The 27,382-nt window shown below is 35.9% G+C and overlaps 1 protein-coding gene and 1 long non-coding RNA gene across 3 annotated transcripts in view; both read left to right on the top strand.

The window, feature by feature from the left end:
* LOC110374966 (uncharacterized protein) overlaps positions 1–27,382 on the top strand; it is a 415,421-nt gene that overhangs the window by 53,925 nt on the left and 334,114 nt on the right. The window lies entirely within an intron of this gene.
* Positions 8,516–9,784, top strand: LOC126056755 (uncharacterized). The gene is made up of 2 exons (XR_007512237.2): positions 8,516–9,241; positions 9,610–9,784. It is a non-coding gene; the product is annotated as an uncharacterized LOC126056755 (long non-coding RNA).

Genomic DNA, 27,382 nt, shown 5'->3' with positions numbered 1-27,382 from the left:
TACATTAAGTAACGTCTTATTTCTATCTCTAGTAAGCTAATTCAGATATAGATTAAATATTGGGAGCAGTCGTTAATCGTGTGACGTCAGGGTCAGGGTCCTGAGCAACCAAGTGAACTGAAATTGGGCTGAAATATATTTAACTACAGATATGAGTTGGATGCTTGGAGATCTTCGCGATATCAGCTACGTAAGGCAATTAGAATAAGAATCTTTATTTGCAGAGATACGGTATTAATCAATAAAGGGTTTTATATTTTGCCAAACCATAAATATTTTTTTAACTAAACTTAACAAGAGAAATTGCAACTTAATTAATATTTTTTTAAAGTGGTTAGTACAACGTAAACGTAGTAGTCTCGTAATACGATTGGCTATTTCACGTAAGCGAGTGAGCCATACTTGTATGTGTGTCAATGGACTCGGCAACCCGTCCACTACTGAGTGCTTCCGAGCTTACGCATACAAAAACATTTACATTTACACACACAAGTATAATTCACTCGCTTTCCTGAAAACATCTACGTATACTAAGATTGTTCAACGTATGACGCCTATCCGTCGTCAGAGCTCACGCAATATTTGCTAACCAAACATCCACAAATTCAGTTTATTATGTACAAAACAAATACTCCGTTATGGCTTACTGTTTTATTACGAAAACGAACGTTTTATTCGGTTGCTTCGAAGATTCTAGAATATTGAGATTGGTTTAAATAGAGCATGATGAGATTACGCGATGGCAGTCATTTTGATAGTCTATATTGTTTTGTTCGCGAAGATGTATTTTGATTTGTACATTCTAGCAAAAGTACTTTACTTATTTATAATAACAATATTTACATTACATTTAGGTCGTGGTGGCCTAGTGGGCAAAGAACCAACCTCTCGAATATGAGGGCGCGGGTTCGACTCCAGGTCAGGCAAGTACCAATGCAACTTTCCTAAGTTTGTATGTACTTTCTAAGTATATCTTAGACACCAATGACTGTGATGTCATTGAACATCCTTGGCATTAATTACGAGTAGTCAGAAGCCAGTCAGTCTGATACCAGTCTAACCAAGGGGTATTGGATTGCCCGGGTAACTGGGTTGAGGGAGTCAGATAGGGCAGTCGCTCCTTGTAACACACTTGTACTCAGCTACATCCGGTTAGACTGGAAGCCGACCCCAACATAGTCGGGAAAAGGGCTCGGAGGATAGATTTACATTACATTTAGGTATACTAAATATATTTCGAAATGTTTGTAAGTCGTAGTGGGTGTGATCTAGTTACATGGGAAAAAAACTTATTTTAAAGGTCACCCATTATAACAAAATATTGTTATTAAAACACCTTTTCCGTATCTTCTTATATGAAAGATTTATTACATGAATAAATGATGAAGTAAAGCAAACAATATTCAAATGTACCTTCTCTTCATACACTCTTATCTTATTTGAATCACTTTACACATTTTGCTCATTTAAATATTGAAAATACTTAAAAAGAAAACTTTATTATCATCAATCTCGAAAATTGCATTTCAATACTGGGTAAACACTTTATCGTGTGGTAAAAAAGTTGGATAGATAATATAAACACCTATGCAAAAATGAACTAGCGAATGTTTTTAAGTAAGAAAAAAAAGGCCAAGTCAGACCTACGCACGAAGGGTTCAGTACCGGACGGATAGCGAAATCTTAGTAATAGGGTCCCCTTTTACCCTTTGGGTACGGATTCATAAAAATACGTGAGTGATTCATCAATAAAAGAACTTTATTTTTTGGTATAAGAAGACGTGGTTAAGGTCTAAATCCAATTCCTAATAGGTAAATAATATTTAAAGTTTATCGAATTGTTTTGTGCGTGAGCTTATCGGCTTAAAACAATAGGACACACTTTAAGAAATCTAGTATTTCAGAAATGTAGATGTGTGGCAATAATCCTTCAGGTAAACCGTCTGTCCATTTGTGTAAAAACTAATGAGTTTCTATACATCTGCTAGGCCACAATACTTAAGACATTACAATTTTAACATCACTCCTAATTTTTGAGAGCCACGGACGAGTGGACCCCCGCCACTTAACTAGTATATATTTTAAGTGGACTCCAAACTCCAGTGATGTGTAAAATCTGTAGGAAATGAACCGTCGGCGTCGTCAGCGCGAAAATATTTAACGTTTTGCTTACGACAGGCAATGTTAGTAAGCAAAACTGGGTTTTAATAACCGAGGTTTTGGCACGGAAATCCTTACTTTATACTAGCGTTTTCCTGTGGTTTCGCCCGCGTCCCGTGGGAACTATTGCCGGATAAAATATGCCTATTTTATTCGGGGATAGTCTAGCCTCCCAACCATGAAAGAATACTTCAAATCGGTCAAATAGTTTTGGAGCCTTTAGGGAACAAACAAACAAAAAAAACACTTTGTTATATTAGTCAGTATGTTTATTACACTATCCTGCCTAAATTGCTCAACTGAATGAGATGTTTTTGAAAAACATCCAAACTTTAATAATATGCCTCTTTTTCATACTACTAGTGCCCTTAAATTACAGTCTCAGTTTAATTTTAAATGTAATAAAGGTAGAAAATGACGTAATAAAAACATGTTTTTAAATTAGCCGAGCACTAAGTGCTTTTACCAAGTTCGTGGAAACGCTCTAAATGAGTGCTTAATTAATAATTTGTGGACTAGAGAGCTCTTTATTATCAAAGCATTTTTTGGTAAGTTTCCCAAGTAATATTTTAAGTAGGTTTTTAGTTTTTTAAATAAAAAATTTTCCTTCTGCAAAGGATGATAAAATTATACTTGCTTTTAGAAAGAAAAACATTTAGTCGGATATTGGTTTATGTTCTGTCGTAATTTTCTTTTAGGTAATGCCATCAAAAACGGCACAGCCTTTGTGTGAAACCATAACAGACAAACCGATATAGTTATTATTTATATTTTACTTTCATTCAAAACATCTTTAAAACGCTTTTACTTCACTTTATCAAGTTAAACCATTTAATAGGCACAAAAGCCTCTTAAAACCTCCGAACAAAGAATTTCAGATTTCATTTCGACAATACTTCAGCTTTTTGGCATGTTATCCACAAAAGGCTGGATAAAACATTTTGTATCAACATTTCATTTAAAATACATTGAACACGCTTTACATAGCCGATACATAGTGTGCATAGAACCACGAATTTAATGGCCTGTGCATATCGAATATCGATACTCATTGTCTAACTGCCTCGTTGGTCTAGTTACAAGCTATGAACGAGGTCTCTAGTTCGATTCGCGCTGGGTCTGTTCGAAAGAGTTTCCACGACCTTGGTACATAATGGGCTTAAGAAGAAACATGGTGGGTTTTAGTCAGTAAGAGTCTGACAATTCCTCACACAGCACCCACAGCGAGATGGATCATTCGATCATTCCCAATGAAAAAAAGGTGCATTGACGGCGGTCGGGCTGAATTGCTTTGTGGGTTTTAGAAACTTTCTCAAAGCAGCCAGGAGTTCAGAAGTTTTTAGGAATTTCCGTCCCATCGGGCTGTGAGAGTAAAGGAATAGCGAGTGCACCGGTGTCTGCGCAAATGCTTGTGCACTATTATATGTCCTGCACAGCTGGCTGATCTCCTTATATGAGAACTACCGCCGTAGCCGACAGTCGGATAGAACGCCATAATTATTTACTGTCTATTTATTGCTCGACTAACGTCATACGATAAAGAACTGCTATGATATGATAAACAGTTACGCCGTTTTGCAACTGTCGCGATATGTGGAGAATGTGCAGATACGAACGTTTGCAGTATGGGCGCACTCATTGTTGTCGGGGAAGCCATCTGCTGTTAGTTTTATTCGGAAAAAAACGCTCTTTATTGTTATATTTTTCAGTTGTAAAGCGAAAAGTAAAACTGTTGCCAGTTATTTTAAAGGGCATTCATTTACATACTTTTCATTATACGTTTTATAAATGTAAGATACTAGCTACCATGGAGACTATTCCACGCATCCGGATCCGGATCGTCATAGCTTTGCTCGATAAGTCATCTGATTGGTAAAAATTGAAAACTGCCGAATCGTTCCAGAGATTTGCCCCTTCAAACAATAACGTAGGCACCGCAAACGTTGATTCAATTAATCTGCATAGTGCATTATACAAACAACAGATAAATGACGATATGACAATACTGAACACTGACGATATTGTCGTTGCATTCACATCAGCGTGTGACGGAACGTTAACCACAGATAAGTAGAGCGCTCGTCTGTGTAAAGCCAATGCAGGGGGTAGTTGGACAGTTTTCCCCTATCTATGCTACACTGAATGGATATTGCATTGAAATGTCGTTGTTATTATTACAAAACGATTTAGTCTGAAAATATAAAGTAAACTGTTTAAACTGGTTGAGTTAACCACAAAACATTTGGAAACAAAAAAAAACTAGGTATACGATAAATACATATGTTGTGAAAAAGATATTTTGGATTTAAATAAATTAAAACGCTTGTTCATTCGAATGAAATGTTTTTTCAGTTCGCAGTTTTTTCGAATTATTTGTTAGATAGTTTCCATGGTTGGCTTTAAAACCTTCAGAGCTTTAAAAACTGAAACAACAGATATCAAACCGTTTAATATCTGAAGCACTATTTATTTTTTCATTAGAAGAAAAATACTGCCCCTTTCAAACGCATAATAAAATTATCTAACACCACCCAGGAACATCCCATATCATATAAAAACTAGTCACCAAAGTACATATAATCCAATATGATAAAGTGACGGCTGTATCATCAATCAATTACTGTAGCCGCACCTTATATACCCATCGCTATCACCATAGATATAGATAAAGCCATAACTGTTGGCTACTCGTTCATCTAATACCATGATAGTATGTCTCAATTTTATTGTCTGTTTGTACTCTTAAGGGTCCGAAACTACGGAATCGATTTGAAAAATTCTTTCACTGATGGGAAGCTACATTAACCCCAGGTAACTTATGTTATATTTTATTCGGATACTATAGCAAGTGGTTACTACAGCAGGCGTGTAAAACAGCCAGTAATGGTATAAAAAGGTTGTTTGGTAATAAAAATAATGTTGTACCCTAAAAAACATAGTTTACTGGCGATACAACGCTATTCCACCTAACAACCCGAAGAAACTATTTTGCGCTCCCAAATAATAGCCAGTCTTTTTTCAGGCTCTCGATTTATTCCTTAAAGTATAATATCTGACGAATACAGGTGAGCCATACTCCATACTATTTAAACCCAGATCAAAAAGTAGTCTACATGTTATTCATATGTTTAAGCTATATTTTTGTTTAGTTTAAACGTAATCCGTTTAGTTTACATATGAAGAAGGAACAAAAATACATACATACAAACTTTCCCTTTTCTAATATTAGTGTGAAAGTATGATTACTCTAACCGCGCCCGCTATCATCATCGCGCGTTATCACTAGTCTGACCAATACCATTACATATGGTATTATTGAGCTATAGTGAATTAGATAAATGAAAAATTGAAGAAAGAAAGAAAAGAAACCTACTTCTATCTATACTTATGTTATAAAGCTGAAAAGTTGATTTGTTTACTTGAAAGCGCTATTCTTAGTGCTACTGAAAAATCTTTCAGTGTCAGTCTTTGGATAATCTATTTTATAGCTACTAGCCGTTTTCCCGCAGTTTTACCACTGCCAACTACTGCCCTTACCGGGATAAAATATAGCCTATGTTACTCGTGGAAGTCGTGGATAATGTAACTTTCGAATGGTGAAATTTTTTTTTTAAACGATCCAGTAGTTTTTGAGCCTATTCATTACAACCAAACAAACAAAGTTTTCCTCTTTATAATATTAGCATAGAAGTATAGATATAACTTTTTATTCGAGTGCTCGAAGTAGTTCTACGGGAAGCAGACGAAACCGAGGTATCATTATAAAGTAATTGTCAATTTTTATACCTCTTTATATGTATGTAACTCAACACGGTTCACTGACCGCTAAGCGAGTTAAGAGCGTGTACGTCAACCGCGCGCCATTTGGCCTAAAATGGTACTTTTCAAACCACTGTTTCTCAGTAACTACTTATCCTATAACTATGTTATTTTTTAATAACGCAAGGTAATTTCACTGTCTATATAGTTAATTGAACATAAATTTCAATTTGTGTAGTTTAAATACTTAAAACCCCTATAACGTAACAGATGTTTTATAAAATTCCCGTTCAGCGTCTATTTCGAAGCTTAAATTCATGTGAAAATAGTGGCAAATCTAATCATATTTATTTTTTTACTCATAGACGAAATCCCCATGCCTATAGTTAGTTGAAAACATTTTTTGATTTAGGTCTCTATCTTTCAGAAAAAAATATTTTAACAATGTGAAAAATTGAGAATTTCAAATGCTTTTTTTACCTATCTATCTTACTTAATTTAATATTACAATTATTTACTATAGTAATATAACTCTTTCTTTAAAACATAAACTTTATATTATAATTTAATCTCTCGTTTTTATTTTTTTATAAATTATTTAAAAACTACTATAATGCCCGGTTTACACTTTGTTAAGTTAACACTGCAGGTGATTAGTGCAGGTGTTTAGTAATCAAGGTGTGAACGGAAGCGTAAAGTGATTAGTGTTAAGTGAGACGTGCGATTAGTACTTATTGATTAGTGCGAGTGAATAGAATCAAGGTCTATTTTTGTTGTTAAGTGACTACCCCCTCTCAACTTTTCTACTACCCTCTCTCACAATTTGCCTGTACTAATCAGTGTGTAAATACGTGTGTGTTAAGTGCGCAGTGTCAAGTTCAAAGCGAAAATGAAGTGGACGGAACAACATACTTTATAATTCGTACAAGAATACATAAAGTTTGAATGCCTATACAATGTTAAGTGCGCAGAATTTAAAAACAAACAGTTGAGAGATGCGGCCCTATTGAAACTGAGTGAAGCGATGGGAATTCCCGATTTCAAAATTGAGTTCATTTTCTATATCAGATACCACAACAGATACAATCTCCTTAATTTATTTGTCTCAATATTAGGCGCTGTTCATCTTCCATTTCTAGAGACACAATGCACAACGCACAGTACCACTATGAGCTTCTTCCTAAACACTGTGTAAACGGAGATGGAAAAGACTACTTAACACTTGAGACTTATCGCGTAAAGTTAACGCTTAACACTTATCACTTCACACTTCGCAAAGTGTAAACCGGCCTTTAAACGCTGCACGCGAGTCAACTCAAACCAGACCGCCGCAAGGCTTCACAGAGAGAGGACGTGTCGCTCCGTCACATCGCGTAGGGTGAATAACCTCTGCCGTGGATACCGAGAATAGAGTACATTTCAAGCGCGACCAACAAATCTTGATACATTACTATTTTATTTAAAGCTCAATTTTGAAGCATATTTTTTTTATCGATTGAGTTGAAATTTTGTTTGAATGTTCAGTTTTAATGACAATGTATGATTCTATATCCAATATGGCGGTATACCCAAGATGGAGAAAAAAATGTTTTTAATGCATTCCCATATCGTAGTATGGGTATCAAATGAAAGGGCTTGCTATGAATAACTCGAAAAAAAATGTGTCGCGAGTCTAAATTCAATATGGCGGACTCCTTAGGCTAGAAATCACTTATTGCAGATGTCTGTTACCAATCGAGCTATGATTTTTTTTTTTTCATTTTGGATGTACCCAAATTTTGACTTTTGATCTCGAATAACTTTTGAAGCATATATGATAGATAACTTAAAACTTTATTTGCAATGGTAAACCTAAGCTCTTCACCAATATTTGGCTTTCCGGCAATTGTTGTTATTTGACCACAATTTTTCGGTCTGGATGGACTGGACCATTCATATAAACAATCAATTTTTCAAATCGGTCCAGGCGTCTTTGAGAAATCGAGAACAATCACAAAACAATCTAATTGAAACCTCCTCCTTTTTTTTTTGAAATCGCTTAAAATACAGAAACTCTTAACATTGTCATTAATCACCAGTCGACTATTTAGTACTGTTGAAAATTTTATGTAATATACAGAAAGTCCTCAAAACCAAAGTTTTCATAGGTGCCCGATTTTTTTGCAAAAGAGTGTAAGTATTAACGACTTATTTTCATGCTTTTATATTTTAGACATCCATAGACTTACACTATTTTCCCGCTATTAACTATTTACTAAATAATATATTTTTTGTTCTACCAATTTCACTCGAAAGGATCAAAATGGTTTGTGTGACTATACGTGAAGTATGATAGGCACGCACACAGCCGCGACGCTAGTCTGCGCGGTTTTTTGCGTTGAATTACCTAAAGTTGACATCGCGCGCCGAGCGTACACGCTCTTAACTCGAGCCAGTCACTATCCCGTCACCGGCAGTTACAGTTTAACGTATTTCTGCTGAAACCTAACTGGATTACTGGTGGCTGACAGGGGAGGATGTTGATGGATACACGTGAGAAACTGGTGAAAATACAGTGAAAAAGAAAGGAGAATGGCAGATTTCGTACCGCATATTTTTGTCGTTGTTCAGTTATAGAATTTGTACCAATTATTAAGGCAACTAAGTCATTTATTTTCATGTTTGTGTAGTATTTTTAGAACTCCGGATTAATTAATTATACCAATTAAAAGATTCAAGTAATTAAACGTAATATAATCTTAAACTAAACGCAACTAAACGTAGTTCTGTTTTTAGAAGTTGCCGTTTGTAAAATATCACGAGGCTCGAAATGATAAATAATTATTTAAACATAGAAATAACAGTAAATATAATTAACCAATTACATATTATACCTTAAAATGAATAATTATTGCATACTATCTTAATAATTAACAATTTAATTATATAAATTATTTTCACCATCAATGTTTTTATTTTGTATTGGCAATTATTTTATTGACAGGTAACGGATATCTTTCAGAGTCTAGTCTCTGTCTGTCAGTGTCTGTTCAGTTCTTTGCTGTTGTTTTGGATTGTGGTTTGTTACTGCATCTGAGCAATTTAAGAATATTATCTGGTCATTTTTACGTTGAGTCGAGGAACTGCTCCTCCGTACTCTATCTGTTGATAGTACTTTCGCGAAAGGACGCTTTATTACTTGTGTTGTGTGTGTGTACGTGCTTTAAAATGACGAGTTTGCATCAATTACAACGTTCGCTTGTCGCGAATACGAAGGCACGCTTTATCCGATGAGAGTGAAGATATCGTCAATACTATTCGGCTGTGGACATATCCTAGAGATGTAAGTAGTTTTCAAATAACATTTTGCGTACGAGTGTGCCAGTTACGAAGTGAGAACTTTTACGTGTTAAAAAGTAGACTCACCATATAAACTACACGATTTCATACTAAAATAATATATTCATATTAGTACCAGTACCTAAAACTAATCTTAACATTATTTGAAAAAAATAACAAACATTGTTGTGGTTGTAAAAATATTTACAGTTGGTCCTGTAAACGATCATTGTTGTGTTTGTACATTAACAAACATATAAGTAATCTCTTACATGTATTGTTTACTTGCCTAACTTGGTTTGTGTAACACTGTTAAAATAGTTATTTAAAGCAATGTTGAATCATACTCAAAATCACTTAAATATTTTCCAGATAACACCTGCTGACCATGTTTGCCGCACGGAACAAATATTTGAATGATCTGCAAGTAGTTGTTCTGGGTCTGGGTATTTCTGCACATGAGTTTCTATGTTGATGAAATAATACTAAGAATAGATTAAATAATTATAAGAACAATAAAATAGATGTATATTCCTACAAAAACAAAGTTGTTTTATTATACCACACTCGAAACCCGAGAACTTGACCATTATCAAACTGTTGCAGTCCGCTGCTGGACAGGTCTGTATCTCCTAAATGCACTCTACTGAGTGGGTACGATCCTTATCTATCTATCTATTTACCTAATTGTACGTACCTACCTAAAACACACCCAAGATTAAGAGACAAGCTAGGTAGAACATTTATTTTATCATTACCATAACAATGTTTATGTACCTAGCTAAAACAACTTACATGGGTACCCTGTAGTACATAACCTTAAAAAACAAAACTGGTTATAACTTTTACTTCCCAAGTTCTAAAAATCTAAGAATTTACAAAGGGCTTGTCTATCATATTACCCATCAATTAAAACAAAAAATATCCCAAAACACGAAATTTTATTAGCGGTACGAAAGTCCCATACAAGCCTGCCATTCGCCTTTTGAGCTTTTATTTTGTATGTTTTGCTTGCTTTTAATGAAAAGAGAGATTCCGTTACGGTATTTAAAAAAAACTGGGTATTTTTTCAGGATAGTGATAAGATAAGTAAAGTAATAAGCAAAATTACTAAGTAATTTTAAATATCACAAAAAATTGGTCATTATCTTTGTCTTAGATTATTTGCCAGCGAGAAACCTTAATGTTTGCGACGATTTTATTTCACAAAATATTTATGTAAGTATCAGTGTTGGCCAGGCTAATTGTTGAGGAAAGTCAGTTTACGGCTAAGCCTCTTAGGGCACATAATCCTAACTAAGTAGTAAGTTCTCTGCATTTTCAAGCACATACATTTCTAAACAAGCTGTTTCCGGTGATTCCACTCACATTTTGCGGAATTACTTTATGCACCGATGTATATAACAAATTATTTAATTTCCAGTAAACAACTAAGTTGTCAAAAGAAAAATAAAGATTAAAAACGAAACCTACTGTTATTTTAAACAATTTTTTATAGAGTCTGACGAAATCATCGAGAGTAGGAAAAATACTAAATAACGCCCAATTTATATGAAAGTCAATCATCTATGTTTGTCCATATACCTATCAATATTTGCATCTAAACTGCAACACACGAAACTTCCATAAACGAACTATTCCTCGATTAATCGCTTGCAATCAATGCTTCCCATAGCACAACCACCAATCAAAACACCACCTTCTGCCTTCAGAATAGAGTCCAATATCCCTTGTGGCGTGTAGTAAAGTATTTGATCGCTTGAAGTGTTGTGGACATGACATGAAAACGATTGAAGTAGGGAAGCGAGGGTAGTATGCAATAGAATGCTTTTACCGCGAACCGACACTGTAGTGTTACTGGGAAATATTTCGATCGAAGAGCTTGAAGCAATCGCTAGGGATTTCGATGAAGTACGTGAATTTCTATTGAAATGTTTGTGTGGAGACACTTAGCTGAAAATTCATGTAGAAAACTTAACGGCGCGGGCGGATGTTTGTAAAGTACTGTGTATTGTATGAAAAATCCGTTGAGACAAAATAAAGATTATTTATTACTATATTTTGATAGTGGTTTCACCCGAGGTACTTGTGTAGCCCGTAGCCTTCCTTAATAAATGGGCTATCTAGCACAGAAAGAATCTTACAAATCAGTCCAGTATTTCATGTGCTTAATAGCGCGTTCAAACAAACAAACAATTCAGCTTTATCATATTATAAGCTTAGCTAACCACACTATCAAAATTATCTTCCGCGTAAAAAATGATCTTTCATTTTATAAAGCTACATTTTTCACTGAACTCATCCGCAACTACCAACCGCATCCACAAAAAACTGAAAAAGCGAAACAAACATGAACACATGAACACAAGAAGTTAAATCAATTAAACAGAACCAACTGGGTCGGGAGTTCTATACACAAAGTTGTCATCCCACACACAAACTTCCGCAGTCAGTTAAAATCTAATCGGGACTGAATTTATGGCCAGCCGTCGGTTTTAAGGTTCGTTCAGATGTACAGACATTGAGTGTGACACTCGAGGCGTGGCTGATAAAATAATTTTCTTTTACACACTTTATTTACCCCAAAAATACGAGTATCATGTACAAAGTTATGTTCTAATTTTTACTTAAAGAATATTATTTATTTTAGATTTATTTACATCTAGGGTACGTCAACGAAAACTTAATACAGTATGTCGTCGTTGTGTCAGCCGAAAGACGTCTACTGCTGGACAAAGGCCTCCCCAAGGTTCACCACTTTACTCGATCTGCAGCACTGCCTCCCGACGACCTTGGCCAGATCGTCCGTCCATTCAGTGGGGCCTGCCCACGCTTCGTCTTCCGGGTCGTGGTCGCCACTTGAGAACTTTTATACAAATGTGATACGTACATGAAAATAATGGTTTGATATGAATGTGATTGTCAGCAATATCATGAGCGGAATGCACAATTAAGTATATAGGAATGTATAACGAAGACCGAGCCGTCAAAGCGGTTACGCTGCACCTTATTCCAAATGTTTGTGTATTTCTTTTGTTTACCTGATGGTTTCTGTTCATGCAAGACACCATTGCTGTCAAATGTGAAAACTGTTGTCTGCAGTGTCTGCTTGGTTCTGGGTACGCTCCATGCTGGATGGGAACTAACCTTTAAAATCTAATCGAAGTAGAATTTACGGCCAGCCAAACGTCGGTTTTATTCAAAAAGTTATCGCGACCGAGTCAATCAGCTAGCGAATGAATTCTATTATTCGTTCATTCGTTCGGTCCCATTCATCGTTCCTTTGAATGGAATTGAAAGCAATCTTTCTAAGAATCTCATCGGATAGCTGTGATCTATAATTGTTTATTTTCCTTTTGTCTTTTGTATGAAAGATGGGAGAAAAGATAGTGGGAAATAATATTTATGTTTTATGAATGTATCACTTTTGTTTTGGTATACCTGACACCACTTATGGTCAAGTATCCTTCTCTTTTAGACCGTAATGGCTGATCGTACTCAGTCTCTATGAGCTGTTGAGTTGAAAAATCTATAGTCCTTTAACAAGAAGCTTATTTGATTTTCTGAACCTTTTAATTTACAGGCCTGAAATATTCTGAATAAGAATAAGAATAAGAATAAGAAACTTTATTTGTATGAAACACGGGGTACATAGATGTAACATTTGTTATAAGTTCTGCATGTTTCGCCGTAGCATCGGCATACAAATATAAATAAAAACCTATTTATCAGCTAGAACAAAATTAAAAACAAATAACAATTTAAAATCTTAAAACTAATAATACCTAAACAGTTTTTTCCTTATGAGCCATATACTCGGCCATAGAATAGAAACATTTCTCTAAAAGCCATTTCTTGAGCACATTCTTAAATTTATACAGTGGTAGTTCCCTTACAGTTTTAGGTAGCTTGTTAAATATTTGGATAGCCATACAATAACAGTTCCTTTTAAACAAAGTAGTCGACATCATAGGAAGAACCAACTTACTCGGGTCTCTGGACAAATACTTTCTGGTTTCGCTAACTTTCTCGAATAACCTACCATGTTTTTTAACGAATACCCCAACTTCATAAATGTACAGGCATGTTATCGTGAGCACTTTAAATTTTTTAAAGAATGGTCTACAGGACTCCATTGGACTAATACCACTTATTGCCCGAATACACTTTTTTTGGGATATAAATGCTCTATTAATATCTACCGAATTACCCCATAGTAAAATTCCATACCTCAAAATTGAGCCTACGTATCCATGGTACGCTAATAGTGCAGTTTTCTCAGATGCGAGTTTACGTATCTTTCTAAGAGCATACACGAACCTGTTGATACGCTTGCAAACATTATTTACCTGCACTTTCCAATTACAATGTTTATCAAGGAAAATCCCTAAAAACTTTGTTTCATCGATTTCCTCAACTTTTTGGCCGCGATAATTTATTTCTAAATTTTGAGTTTTGCTATTGTAGTTCCTAAATTGGATAATTTTCTGTATGTGTATGTATCTACTTAAAAGTTGTGAAAACCGCATAAAAGTACGCGTAGTCATTTTTATGTTAATCGTCAACAGACTGATAGACTGGGTGATTTTTCAAAAACAAACTTATGACTTTAGCACTGCATTCCAAGTAGAATAATAAAATTACCAGCTCGTAGGTATTCCATACAGGCACACAACTAATTAACTAAGCATCCTGTGCTGAATTTTAATTGCAACTGAACATGAATGTTGTAACAGTTTGCACAAATAATGATAATTAATACTGTATGTACACAAAATTAACAAGCGTACTATATAAACAATATTTATAGCTTTTGAAATCGCGTTATGCAATTTCCAGAGTATGTATAGTTATCGGCACAAATCTTGAGCTCTGACCTACATCTGCGCAGAAGTGATTTATTAGCAAAGAACCAATCCCGAGTGACGGCTATGACACGATGCACTGCGAGTCACTCACCGCTTTAGCCCGCCCCGCGCCTCACTTCACACCACAAAAGGGACCCAATAAATTACTTCTGCGCAGGTGAAGGTCAGAACTCAAGATTCGTGCCGATAACTAGAGTCTGGATGATGTCCTCCTAGCCGATTATCGGCTACGGCGGCTGTTCTCATATAAGGAGATCCCCCAACTGCGCAGGACATATTATAGTGCACGAGCATTTGCGCCAACACAGATGCACTCATTTTTCCTTCACTCTTATAGTATGAAGGGACGAGTATGAGAATATGTAGTACTGTCCGCGAAAAATAAGTTTTCATTTCTGAAGTTAGTTAGTCTGACGCTTCATGCATGCCCAAAAGCGCTTTGTTCAGTACTTTTTGTCACCTTCGAAATGAACTGTAAATTATCGAACCAACTATCTGCCGACAGGTTAACTTGTATGATTTTTCTTTTAATATACTGACTTCAAATATAAGTAACAACCTGCTAATTAATAACTCATAATATTACGTTTTCAAAAACGTTAATTGAACTAATAATGCTAACGAAACATCAAATTCACAGACAGTTCTAAGAAAAACTTACTGCGTGTGATGTAGACGTCTATGTATTTAATTAACCCAATAGAAATGTTCACTATCGTAACTGACTTCTACATGACAGGCTTATCCCAAATATTAATTTTAAAATAAAGTAAAATTATATACTAAGGAACACCACAGTTGATAACGTAATAGGTCGGTTAAAAGATAACTTTTTTAACTGTGGAACACATAATCATAAATGATTTTGCTTTTGAAAATACACTGAAATAGTGTTCCATGCATTTTTGAGTACCTACTTAAAAATATCCTATATTCCAAGTTCTCCTACAAGAAATAGCTTTTCAACGGAGGGCAACAATCTTATTACGCCGTCTTATACGTTTTGCAGCACTCGCGAACCAGCCAATTAGATGGCTCCCTAGGATTAGATCCGCGCGCTGATTGGCTGCAAACGAATAAGAGTAAATCAACTGCGCTTCTTATTGGCTGCCTTGTTAACTGTGGATGATTACTTTTAGTGTACTTGAATTTTTTTAAGTTTTGTAATTTTGTTAGGGGTATTTTAAAAATCCACGACCCGTATGACTAGCATTTCTTGCTTACGCGGTTCAAAAGTGGACGGTAGCGGGCTGATAGGATGATGATTTTATTATATTTTTATACAGATTTATATTATATATTGCGGTTTAAGGTTATTCTTTTATTTAAAAGCTTGTGAAAGACCGAGCACCGAGCAACACCGACTTAGGGCCATTCCCAATATTCAATTCATCCTTTAATTTTCTTACTACAGATAGGAATTTGAAATTACTCATATGAGCCAAAATTCTACCTCTAGTAGTCAAATCCAGAGATAGATTATTGAAATCCACAGTTGAACCATTTGAAGGATTTACCCAAGCAGTCGAGTCGTATCATTGAAAGCAACTACTAGTTGCAGTTAATTAATTCACTTTGGCGTTTCCAATTATGAGATTGTGGAAGATTTGAATGTTGGCTTTGCTCTTTAGTTCCTATCAGAGGATGTGCTAGAATACCTGGTATTGGCTTTAGAAACTGGAATAGGATGTCTGAATAGGAAGGATATTCATCCATTGATATGATGAAAAGTGGTGAATAGTCATTGGTTTATTTCTACGGATATAATAAACGGAATCTTTAAGTTTAATACACAAATTAATAGGTACACGTATCTTTACTAATTTACCTACTCAGATTTTCTATATTATAGAAAGAAGCTTATTACAGTACTTTACAGCTACAACTACACATTTTATAGTCATTGGAACTCAAATGCGAGTGCGTGAGGGTCCCTAAAGACATTTAAGACCTAATTGGGTCCCAGATTGGGACGCATTTGAAATTGGAACCCTTCTTATTAGTCGGTTATAAAAGTAGCCAATCACAGAGCTTTTAGTATGCTGTGTAAGACTCCCTAAAGAAAATTGCTTGAATTTTATGTTCCCATCGGTAAAAGGCTAGGCAGATGATTTTCGTGGATATCAGTTTATTTTTTGTTTTAATAGTGTGATTGTTGTTTATTTCAGTTTAAAATCAAATCAATTTTATTTATCTGCAAATGTTCGGCCAGAAAAAAAAAATCTGGAATATTCTTTTGATGTTATTGCAGCGTATTTACAGAGTGTACATAGCCAAAACGCATCCATAGGAAACTGCTCGCTGATATTTTGTAATGCTGTTTTTTAATTTGTAATTTCAAAGTATACACGAATTTTGCGTACTGCTCGCGTATAATTCGTAGCTTAGACGTGCACATGCATCTTTCCAATTTATACACGGTCAAATTTAACTATACAAAATTAATATTAGGTAAAGCAATAAATAAAAATGGCTTTTGAATCTGAGTTTGTTTGTTTATTAAAAATGCTAATTAAACAGGCTTCTTTTTAATATCATTATTCGCCCCCAAAAATGTATGTTGCCTTCTAAATTATTAAGTCAGCCACAATTTATTTATTTATTTATACAACAATTAACGAGCATCTAAATAATACTATCTTAGCCACTAGTTATCTTCTAAGTAAACCACTGTAAATACAACTCAGCATGATGGTTATTTTTTTGCATCTATCCGTAAACTTCTAAAATACTATTAAATGACATCATAAAATATATTTAATTAGCTTCTAATTTTTTAACTCAGTACGTTTAAAATGTAAGCAAACAACATGCAGCAAGCATCGCTTCTGTCACGGCTCCGGTGCTGCGGGGCTCCGGCGGTCCCATGCGAGCTTATCGTCGCAGATGGTTTTCACGCTCACCACCGCAGCTTCGGCTTGTTGGCCGGCTCTGCCGACCAGCCTCAGCCGCGTCGGCGGGCGTTAAAACTACCTGCGCCTCAGCTCGCAGGCCGCCTCGCGCCTCCGCGCCTACGCGGTTTTGAATTGCACTCTAGGGGTAGGGCAGACAAGACTACGTAGAGTCGGTTTTGCAGCGATTCGTTTTCGTCACTAACTTCAATTTTTAATACAAGGTTTTTTAATTGAACGAGAGTTATTAATATTTAAATTAAATGCTAGGTCGTGTTTTAATCAAAATGGCGAGCATGCAACTGCTCGCGAATAGATTGGAATCGTAAAGTTTTCCGCACCTATTCCCATGTATACACGATTAGTTTGCATGCGGACTAGCACTGTATATTATGGAACAAAGCAAGTTACTTTGGCCACTACAAAATATATGCGAGTATTTGCGTACTGCTGCTGTATACTTCGGAAGACTTTGTATAAAAAGTGAATTCCAATCTATTCGCGACTAGTTTCACACGCTTGCGTACTAGCCATGTATATACTGTAAATACGCGTTATTGCAGTCGAAAATACCCCAGAATGAAGCTACATTTCTTTCCGTTATTCAATAACAAGACACTACATTTTCTAAAGAGTAAATTACTAAAAACTTAAATACTAGAAAGAAGTTACATACCCCGATAATTGAAAACTTCTAATACAAAGATAAAATATTTCTTACACTCATAACTTTCCAAGCATCACAATAAAAATAAACTTGAAGATCTTTGTTATTTCACTCGTAATTGTGTCAATAATTCTAACTTTTTATTAGAGCCTAACCACGGAGTAAGGAAAGATGATCAGAGATACCATAATGTAGGTAGGTCAGGCGCCTTCTTCTAGCTCAAATACATGAGGGCATGATCAGTTACGGGTAAATTAACGAGGTGTTCGGGTTCTGGAGGAAATCTGTCTAAGGTTTTTTGTGTTACAACAAATGGGCCAGTTCCAAAGTTCCATCATCCTCCGAGCCTTTTTCCCACACTATGTTGGGGTCGGCTTCCAGTCTAACCGGATTCAGATGAGTACTAGTGCTTTACAAGAAGCAACTGCCTATCTGACCTCCTCAACCCAGTTACCCGGGCAATCCGATACCCCTTGATTAGACTGGTGTCAGACTTACTGGCTTCTGACTACCCGTAACGACTGCCAAGGATGTTCAATGAAAGCCGGGACCTACAGTTTAACGTGCCATCCGAAACACAGTAATTTGGTGTCTAAGATATACTTAGAAAGTGCATACAAACTTAGACAAGCTGCATTGGTACTTGCCTGACCTGGAATCGAACCCGCGCCCTCATACTCGAGAGGTTGGTTCTTTGCCCACTAGGCCACCACGACTTTTTTTTCAGTTCCAAAGTTCCATTCCAAAAAAAGACAGAGCCAGTAACGTTCCTCGTCCCTCCCACACCCGCATTTATATATTACTTTCGTAGGAGATTTTCCTATGTGGCACCTCCGCTAGTCATTTTATTCTCCATGAGCCTAACATTTCAACTGCCTTTGTGTGCTGAGAACAATGTTTAATGATTCACAAGTAGGTACCTCCTTAAGTATTTCTGTTCAGACTCGAGTTTATTTCTGTTGTAGCTTGTTATAAAAAGCTCAAATTGTTTCCTCTTATAATTAGATAGGCTTGAAGTTTTATGGGACAAATATAGAATGTCTGTAAATCTAAGTGAATGTTTTATGCTGAAAAGTGTATAAGAAGAAGGCATGCTTCGTTATTACAAAGATCGCGCTAAGCGGTCCTTAACCTTACGAATGGTCAATCGACCTGTGCAACTATTATTAAACCTTGGCGTTTTGTACACTATTTAAAGATAATAAGTTACTTATCATTATACTAGCTTCCGCTCGCGCCTTCGCCTGCGTAAAGTTCGGTTATATCGCGTTTCCAAGGGAACTCTTCAAAAGTCCGACATAAAAACTATCCTATTTTCTTTCTCAAGGTCCACTCTATATCTGTTCCAAATTTCATTAAAATCGGTTCAGTGGTTTAGACGTGAAAGCGTAACAGACAGACAGACAGACAGAGTTACTTTCGCTTTTATAATATTAGTAGGGATAAAGATCATTATTTAAACAAGTCCCTGTTTAGAAGGAGGATTATGAGCATACAATTTTATCAACTTATGACGCTGTGATTAAAAAGTACAATATATTTTTATTCTCCAAAAATACTGAAACACATGTAAAATAATAAAAGTCAGCATACAATAAAGGTATTAATTTACACCGGGATGGATGAAGATTGTGCCTCAGCGAGCAATTTTATAATTAACATTAAAATTAATGGGCAATTTTATTGGACGTCTGTTTCCATTGTTTCAGAACAGAAGGCCTTTCCTGAAGTTCAGCTATCGTTTTTATTAAATTTTGGGTTGCTATGTAGGTAAAATTTTGTATATGTATGTAGGTTGTAGGTACCTATATCGTAGTATGTGAAGTGTTGGGCATTGAAAAAGAGGAATGAGGATAAATTATGGAATCAGGCGTTGCTTTGCGAAAATTCATGAGATTAAAATGTTAGGAAAAATGTTTAGTTCAAACTCGGAACTAAAACTTTGTTTATTGACAAGTACCTATTTAAGAAATGAGACTGTTCAGATAGTAGTGAGCAGTACCAAATCGCCAACTTCATATTAATATTCATTTATTTGCAAGACTATTATAATTTTATTTGCATGACAACTTCTAGATTTCAAGGCTAATACTTTTTTGAACCCACAAAGTGGTTTAGGCATGATCCGGGAATCGAACCTGAGACCCCTCCATAGCAGTCGCCTATACAACCATTAAACACAGGTGAAACAAATACCATTCACGGATCGTCATCATCAGCAACCTCTTCTCACACGAAGAAGTAACGAAATTGAATAAGTATTTCGCATATTCCACCCTTCATTTGCCTCAAGAAAACCCATATATCAAGATAAATAACTATAACACTAAAACTACATTAGCACATATGAAATTCTAAGCTTTCATCGAACAAACAGACAGTCATGTAATAGTTTAATTGTTAAAGTTCCGAAGCGAGCTCGTTCAGTATTGTGAAGGAATAACTTTCATAATTAGTGCCTTTGTTTTATTGTTACAATTCAATATGAATTAGTTGCATTTGTGAGTTGAGATGTATATTGTTTATTGGTAATTGATGATATTCTAATGCTTTTTAGTGATATGGACTTTATTGCCCATTCTTCTCCATAGGATGCTACTTTTACTCCATAGGGACGGGCAACTAGAATCAAACTTATTTATATTTTTGACGTTCAGAAGTGCTCGTGAAGACAAACTTTGGTGCTAGTGGACAAATTTAAAAAAGAGTTTCATTTTTAGGTATCCCATTTATCGAGAAGATAATAAATTTTATATCCAAGGCACGAATTGCTTACACGGGACGCACACGAAACTGCTGGTAGAAGCAAGTACAATCATTTGTGAAACTAATATACAAAAATATGATAATGGTTACAGTTTCTTCTTCTTTTAAATAAAACTATCACAGATGAACCAAAGTCCCAAAATGAGTTAAAAGTCCATCATTGAAACTTATACTCATTATTATATCATCTAACAAAACATTCTAAGACACATCTAACCACTAACGAACAGTCACATTTTATCCATGTGCAAACAAACTCGAGGAAATTCCCACGTCCCGCTCTCGAGCGTCGGTAAACACAAGATGTAAAGCTACGTATCCATTGCTTCAATTCATAAAGGTATATTTAAATTAAAGGATGAATGCTCAATCTATCTTTAGTTATCAAATACTTTTTTAAAAACAAAATAATGCTCGGTTTACGTAATAAAAATAGGTAAAAAAGTCAATGTTAAAATTATTGGCAACATAATTTAGCAGACAACTCTCTATCAGCCTGCATACCGTCAGACAGCTCGGTAGTTAATGTGAAGGATAAACGTAAAGAGCAACATTTTAATCCCCTTTATTTAATTAATACATTATGTGTTTCGGATGGCACGTTAAACTGTAGGTCCCGGCTGTCATTGAACATCCTTGGCAGTCGTTACGGGTAGTCAGAAGCCAGTAAGTCTGACACCAGTCTAACCAAGGGGTATCGGGTTGCCCGGGTAACTGGGTTGAGGAGGTCAGATAGGTAGTCGCTTCTTGTAAAGCACTGGTACTCAGCTGAATCCGGTTAGACTGGAAGCCGACCCCAACATGATTGGGAAAAGGCTCGGAGGATGATGATGTAGTTAATACATTATATTTCCCTGATGCGGGAGCCCTTTAAGTAAGTTCTTTAGAAGTCATCCCTAAGATGTATTGTTTCAAAAAACGTAGACACACATTGACGAACAAATGAACTGGCAGTAAAATTTTTAATCACGATTCGTGTACAGCGCCCGCCTCAATGGAGCACTACCTTTAAAGCGTTCTTTACAATATTTTATGAAAGCCGTTCGAGTGTGGCGACAATTTATTTCCATTTGCCACTCGTTACCGTTAAAGCGTTTAGCCCGACGGCGGTAATTTTGAAAAACTAGACGAGTGGGAGCCGGATATATTGGTGGGAGTTCCGAAGTGTTGAATGAGACATTAAATAAATATGCGTTATATTAGGTTAACTAAGAGGCGTGATCTCTTCCACATTTGTAAGATAATGGAATTATAATTTCACGCTTTTGAATTTCGTTATTAATCGTAATTTATTCTTCAATTTTATGATTATCGAAAGTGCCCAGTGCCTGTACATTTAAAAGTACCTATATAATTTTAACGTTGGTCCGTTTTCCTGTAATAAGTACCTTCATACAAAACAGACTTACAGGCCGACAATGCAAAAATATAAAAGAGTTCTGCGTATTTTCAATATGAAATACAGAACCCCAAAACGGGATAACACCGGTTTAGACTGGTTTTATCCACTTTTATTTGGTTTAAATCGGTTGGATTTATGGTTGAGCGTGTTTTTCGTTGTTTGGGGGATGTTGAGCTCAGGGATTGGAAAAATATATTTCACAGCATATGTACTAGAATTATAAAGCTTTTGTGTTTGTTTGTTGAACACGCTAGTGGCAAAAAATTATGAAAAAAAAATATTTTTTTAGGATTCCGTAATCCAAGAGTGAAATGATCCCAATTGCACCGGTATATGACTTGTCTGTAGCTGTCCGTCTACCATCCGACAGTCACCGGGCTGTAGCCGTAGACCGTGATAGTTAGACAGTTGAGTTCAGAAATGCTGTTCTCGTTATAGCAATAAGTATTAAAAACTAGAATATAAATATATTTTATGGGACTCCGATACAACACACGCGATTTTTTGTAGATTATGATTTATCTACAGATTGATTTCAAAGTCAAAAGTCAAAGTCGATATGTATGGATGGATGAATAGATGAATGTCCGATTCCCACTTCGCCTGTTTTTAATTACAGGTAATTGAATTGTCACGTCACCTATTCCTGGCGAGCTACAATACCCCCTCTATACATCTTATACTTAAAACTTCTTTAAGAAAGAACACATCATCACGCTATCACCCGCTCTCCGCTATCAGTTCACCCACAGCCTTATGATCTAAAGATATAACGGTGTAATTAAGCGAAGTGCTGGAAGCACCGACAAAGGCTATAAAATCCTCCTACGCAGTATTTATGAGCCGTATTAACTTTATATAGACACTTTTCAGTTTAATATTAATTTTGAAAAGGAGATTATTTTGTAGTGAAGTGTTGGAGGTATGAAGTAAGTTGAAGCGTTAGTTCTGTACCTATGTGATATAGCTTTAACAACATAAAAGCTATAATATCAATTACTGCCTTTCTTCGTGGGTAATCATCAAAAGAGGCGGGAAGTGTCGGTGCAGCGTGAGGGACTCTTACTGACTAAAACCCACCATCCTTCTAGAGCCCTATGTACCATTGCTGCAGTAACTCGCGCGAACAGTCCCGGAGCCCTTGAAGGCTTCGGCCCTAAGGGGCCCCGCTGGATTAATTAGTACCGGACGTCATGTACTTATTATTAATCAAGCAAAATCATGTTGACAGCTTCTTTCGCGGTCATTTCAACTCGAAGGAAATTCTTCATATCTTAATATGGAAACTTATCTTTTCCCAGCAAGACACCCCTGTTTCTCAAAAAATCCAAACTTGGATGGGTCATCACCACTATGTCAAATCCAGTTACATAGTTGTTCATGATTTTTCCTAAATATTACATACACAATAAATTACAATAAGCTATGGTTTATCCACCTGTCAACAGCAAACGCTATAAATCTTACTCCGCTAGGTGTTAGCGACGAAATACCTCCTCTTTTCCTTTAGAAAAATCGCCTCTTTATTTATATCAAAAAAATCCATGGGAAAATTCACATGGAAGAAGATAAACGTGTTACTATACTGAGATACTCCATTTGGTTGGGCTTTCAGTTAAAGGCGACTAATCTGGATACTTAGGACTTTTTACAAAATTAATTGTACAGAAATACACAGTTAGTACGTTATAAGTAATTAGTTGTAGGCATTTGCGATAAGTATTGAATTGTGTAAAAAGTCAAAGTAAACGTAAATACATTGACCTTTAGCTGAATTTTATTTTTAAACTGAGTTTCTAAATAAAATAGTTAGTGTTAAGACGGATTGATGGATCTTTAGTACCTAAAACACCCAAAAAAGTTTTTTCCCAAGTACCTTATATCACAACTATACCTACATATGTAGTAAAAACATAACCAAAACAGTTTTATTTTTCCAAGTGCCCTACAACCGCCACTATCATCAAAAAGGAAGTCTATTAATAACCATCCAATTTAAACCTCATAAACAAAACAAAAATCTCATCCAAATCACACAAACGGCAAAGGTTTCCCCTCGGATACGTCAGAGACCACCATATCCGCATATCCGCATATCCGCCGTATCCGCAGTTACGTATTTCCGGGAGCCGAGCTCATATCCTGTGCAGCAAGACAGCCTTCTGGTTGATAGGATCCCATTTGAGATTAACATCTTGAAAAGGTTTATAGGAAATGGTGGGCAGATAGCGTGAAGAAAAGAATGTTTGAAATGCAAGCGAATTTAAATCCCATGGTATTGATAGCAAATCTTCAAAGTCAAAAAACTAAATCATTTAATTAAATCAGCATTACACACAGGAAGTAGTGAAGGTAGCCGTTTTGGGAACTGTTTTTACATTTTTTTTACACCTTGCAAAAATAAACCAAAGCGCGCCCTTCAGTACTTCCTATGAGTTATTGCTGAGAAGAAGTGCCGCAACAAACTCCTTAGCAATACATATCTTTCCGTATGGTTTCATCAAATTTTAAGTCTCGAAAATAAAAACAATGCTTTCATACTAGAGGTTTTTCTGAGCGGCAAAGCTCGGTGTCGCATTTTATACGTAAAAACAAACAATTGACAACTGCCGATGCAAAAAATGACATTTAAAACCGAGCGACAGATTTCTGTCGTACGTGCGTTTTCTACGCACGACAAAAGTCCTCCAGTGTGAAATAGCTATAACATAGTATTTTAACATGCACTAAAACAGCTTAATAACATATTCGGTGTTAACTAATTGTCAGTTTGCATGTCTGTCTGTTCATATTGAGTGTTGTCAAACAATGCAATGCTATTTGTTTTAATTGTTTGTTATTTTTAATGATTGCAGGTAAGTACTCGGGAATTGCAGCCTCGGTGAGTTATTAGTTCACTATCATAATAAAATCATATTTTTCATTTGCAAAATGCCATATGACAGACTTTTTTGAAAGGATATAAAGGTGAGTGAGTCGTTGGGACATACATTTGTACTCGATAGGTAAGGTAAATGCGAGCCGCGAGGGTATTCCGTCGCACTTAGATATCCAAAATAAACGCCTTAACCTATTTAAATAGAAGTTTAGTCCTTTATTTGCCAGAATAGAAGTGAACATATTCTGATTTTAATCTAAAATTACCCCCTTTGCATTCTACCATTATATACGATAGGCAAATATTTGTTGATTTGTTTGGTTGATCTAAACCCTAAGAAAAGACATGTGCTACTTTTTGTCCGATCACGGGATGTACTTGCCTCGGTTCGTAGGTTAAACTACAGAACCACAGTTAGTTTACAATAACTATTTCAATAAAAAGCTGCGATTGTCAGTCTGAATCAGTCAGATTTGCGATAAATCCTATTGACAGTCTCACGGGGTCTTTGGGGGAGTTAGGGGTAAAAACGGGGTGATTGGGGGTGACTGAGTCCTAACGTTGCCTCTAGGCTTTACCTTATTGTAAGTATAACGCTTACGATTACACGAGAATAAGTTATTTAGCGTTCAGACAAAAGATTGCCTCATGAACGCAATAATAGAATATTTTATCAGGATTCAGATAAATTCGCAGTAATTTCCTCAGTTGGGAATTAGTTTATTTCGTGATATTATGAGGCTCAACAGGTTATGATGTTTTATTCCTTATGCATTGGAGTTCTTTTTTATTAATGTTAATAGTTATTTCTTCACTTACGTACATATTATACAGGCGAAAGTTTGAGTATTATGTTTGTAATGTGTTCTGCTCAAACTGCTGAACGGATTTTGATGTTTTTGCTTTTAATAACATATAGACTACTTTTGATCTGGTATGTAATGCATACCTAAATAAATTCAAAATATTTGATTTTAAGTATGTAATGAGTTTCTAATGAACGACTACACCCGTTGCGTAGTAAAACCTATAAAATATTGCTGCTTTCATATCATATGCTATTAATCTAGCTAAAATCAAAAATTATTAAGCAATCAATCACTCATATCGACCATCAATTTCCAATATGGCGCGTATTAATCTGATCTACATTTGAGAGCTGCACAGTTGTGCTTAACTCTTAACTAATAAGGCAACATGGCGACGTGAGCCAGATGCCAACAGTTCAATTCTAATTGTACTAACTTTGTTGTATGAGGAATAATTTGATTTAGAACAGTGTATTGAAGTATGGTTTAGGTTTGTTAGAGAAATTGTATGTATACTAATGTTGTAAAGTTGAAGATTCTGTTTCTAATGCGGTAATCTCAGAATGTGCTAGTCCGATTTGAATAATTGTTTTAGTCTTAGATAGCCCATGTATCGAGAAAGTCTGTAAGCTAATTTTTATCTAGCTACTAGCTAGGATTCGGGTGAAATCACTAGCGAAAACTAGTTAAAGATATAAAGGTAAATAATACTATGAGACGGCTATATACTTTATGTATACCTATGTATATAGGGTGTTAAAGTAGTAGTTTTTGAGATTATTTCTATCAAAGAAACGAAGAAACTCTTCAGCTTTACAAATAAGTATAGAGAGACTCTTCAATTTCTTACTTAGGTACTGTTTTTAATAACAGCACAACTTTCAACAAAATAAAAGAAGGGATTATTGTATTAAGAAGTTAATATCTACGAGAGGCTACAAATAAACAGTTGTAGCAGCAGTCAGTTGTTTTCTCGCTGCAAAAACGTCGATGGAGATAATTGCCCCGATAGCCAGCGAGCTCGTATAAGATCCAGACTCCACAAAAGCGGAGCGGAGAAGTATTTAAGAGGCTGAATGCACCCAAAACACTGTCTTTTTCTCGCATATATACGTAAATACATATAAATTAATAGCTTTAAAAATAAAAATTAACCAACTTCTTTATTTATATATGGACTCGTTAATGGTCAAGTCGTGGTGGCCTAGTGGGTAAAGGACTAACCTCTCAAGTATGAGGGCGCGGGTTCGATCCCAGGTCAGGCGAGTACCAATGCAACTTTTCTAAGTTTGTATGTATTTTCTAAGTATTTGTTAGACACCATTGGCTGTGTTTCGGATGGCACGTTAAACTGTAGGTCCCGGCTGTCATTGAACATCCTTGGCAGTCGTTACGGGTAGTCAGAAGCCAGTAAGTCTGACACCAGTCTAACCAAGGGGTATCGGGTTGCCCGGGTAACTGGGTTGAGGAGGTCAGATAGGCAGTCGCTTCTTGTAAAGCACTGGTACTCAGCTGAATCCGGTTAGACTGGAAGCCGACCCGAAAAAGGCCGAAAAAGGCTCGGAGGATGGACTCGTTAATGTTACTTTTATCAATGTACGTCGATAAGAGAGGAGTGATGACTTGCGCAAGACGGCTGGCAGGAGCTGGATGCGAGAAGCCGAAAATCGATCTCAGTGGCGTGCACTTGGAGAGGCCTATGTCCAGCAGTGGACTGCGATAGGCTAATGATGATGATGATGACGTCGATAAGTAATACAGATATTTTTGTTGGAAGACCATTTGTTTAAAATTTTTTGTATCGAGAAAACTTTTCAAAAACGTGTTTTGAAATTAACAGGGTTCTCGGAAATATGTTCAAGAT

The sequence above is a fragment of the Helicoverpa armigera genome, chromosome 25 (genome assembly GCF_030705265.1).
Source record: "Helicoverpa armigera isolate CAAS_96S chromosome 25, ASM3070526v1, whole genome shotgun sequence".
NCBI lineage: Eukaryota > Metazoa > Arthropoda > Insecta > Lepidoptera > Noctuidae > Helicoverpa > Helicoverpa armigera.
Note: the sequence above shows the minus strand (reverse complement) of the source record. Positions and strands in the feature narration are given on the sequence as shown.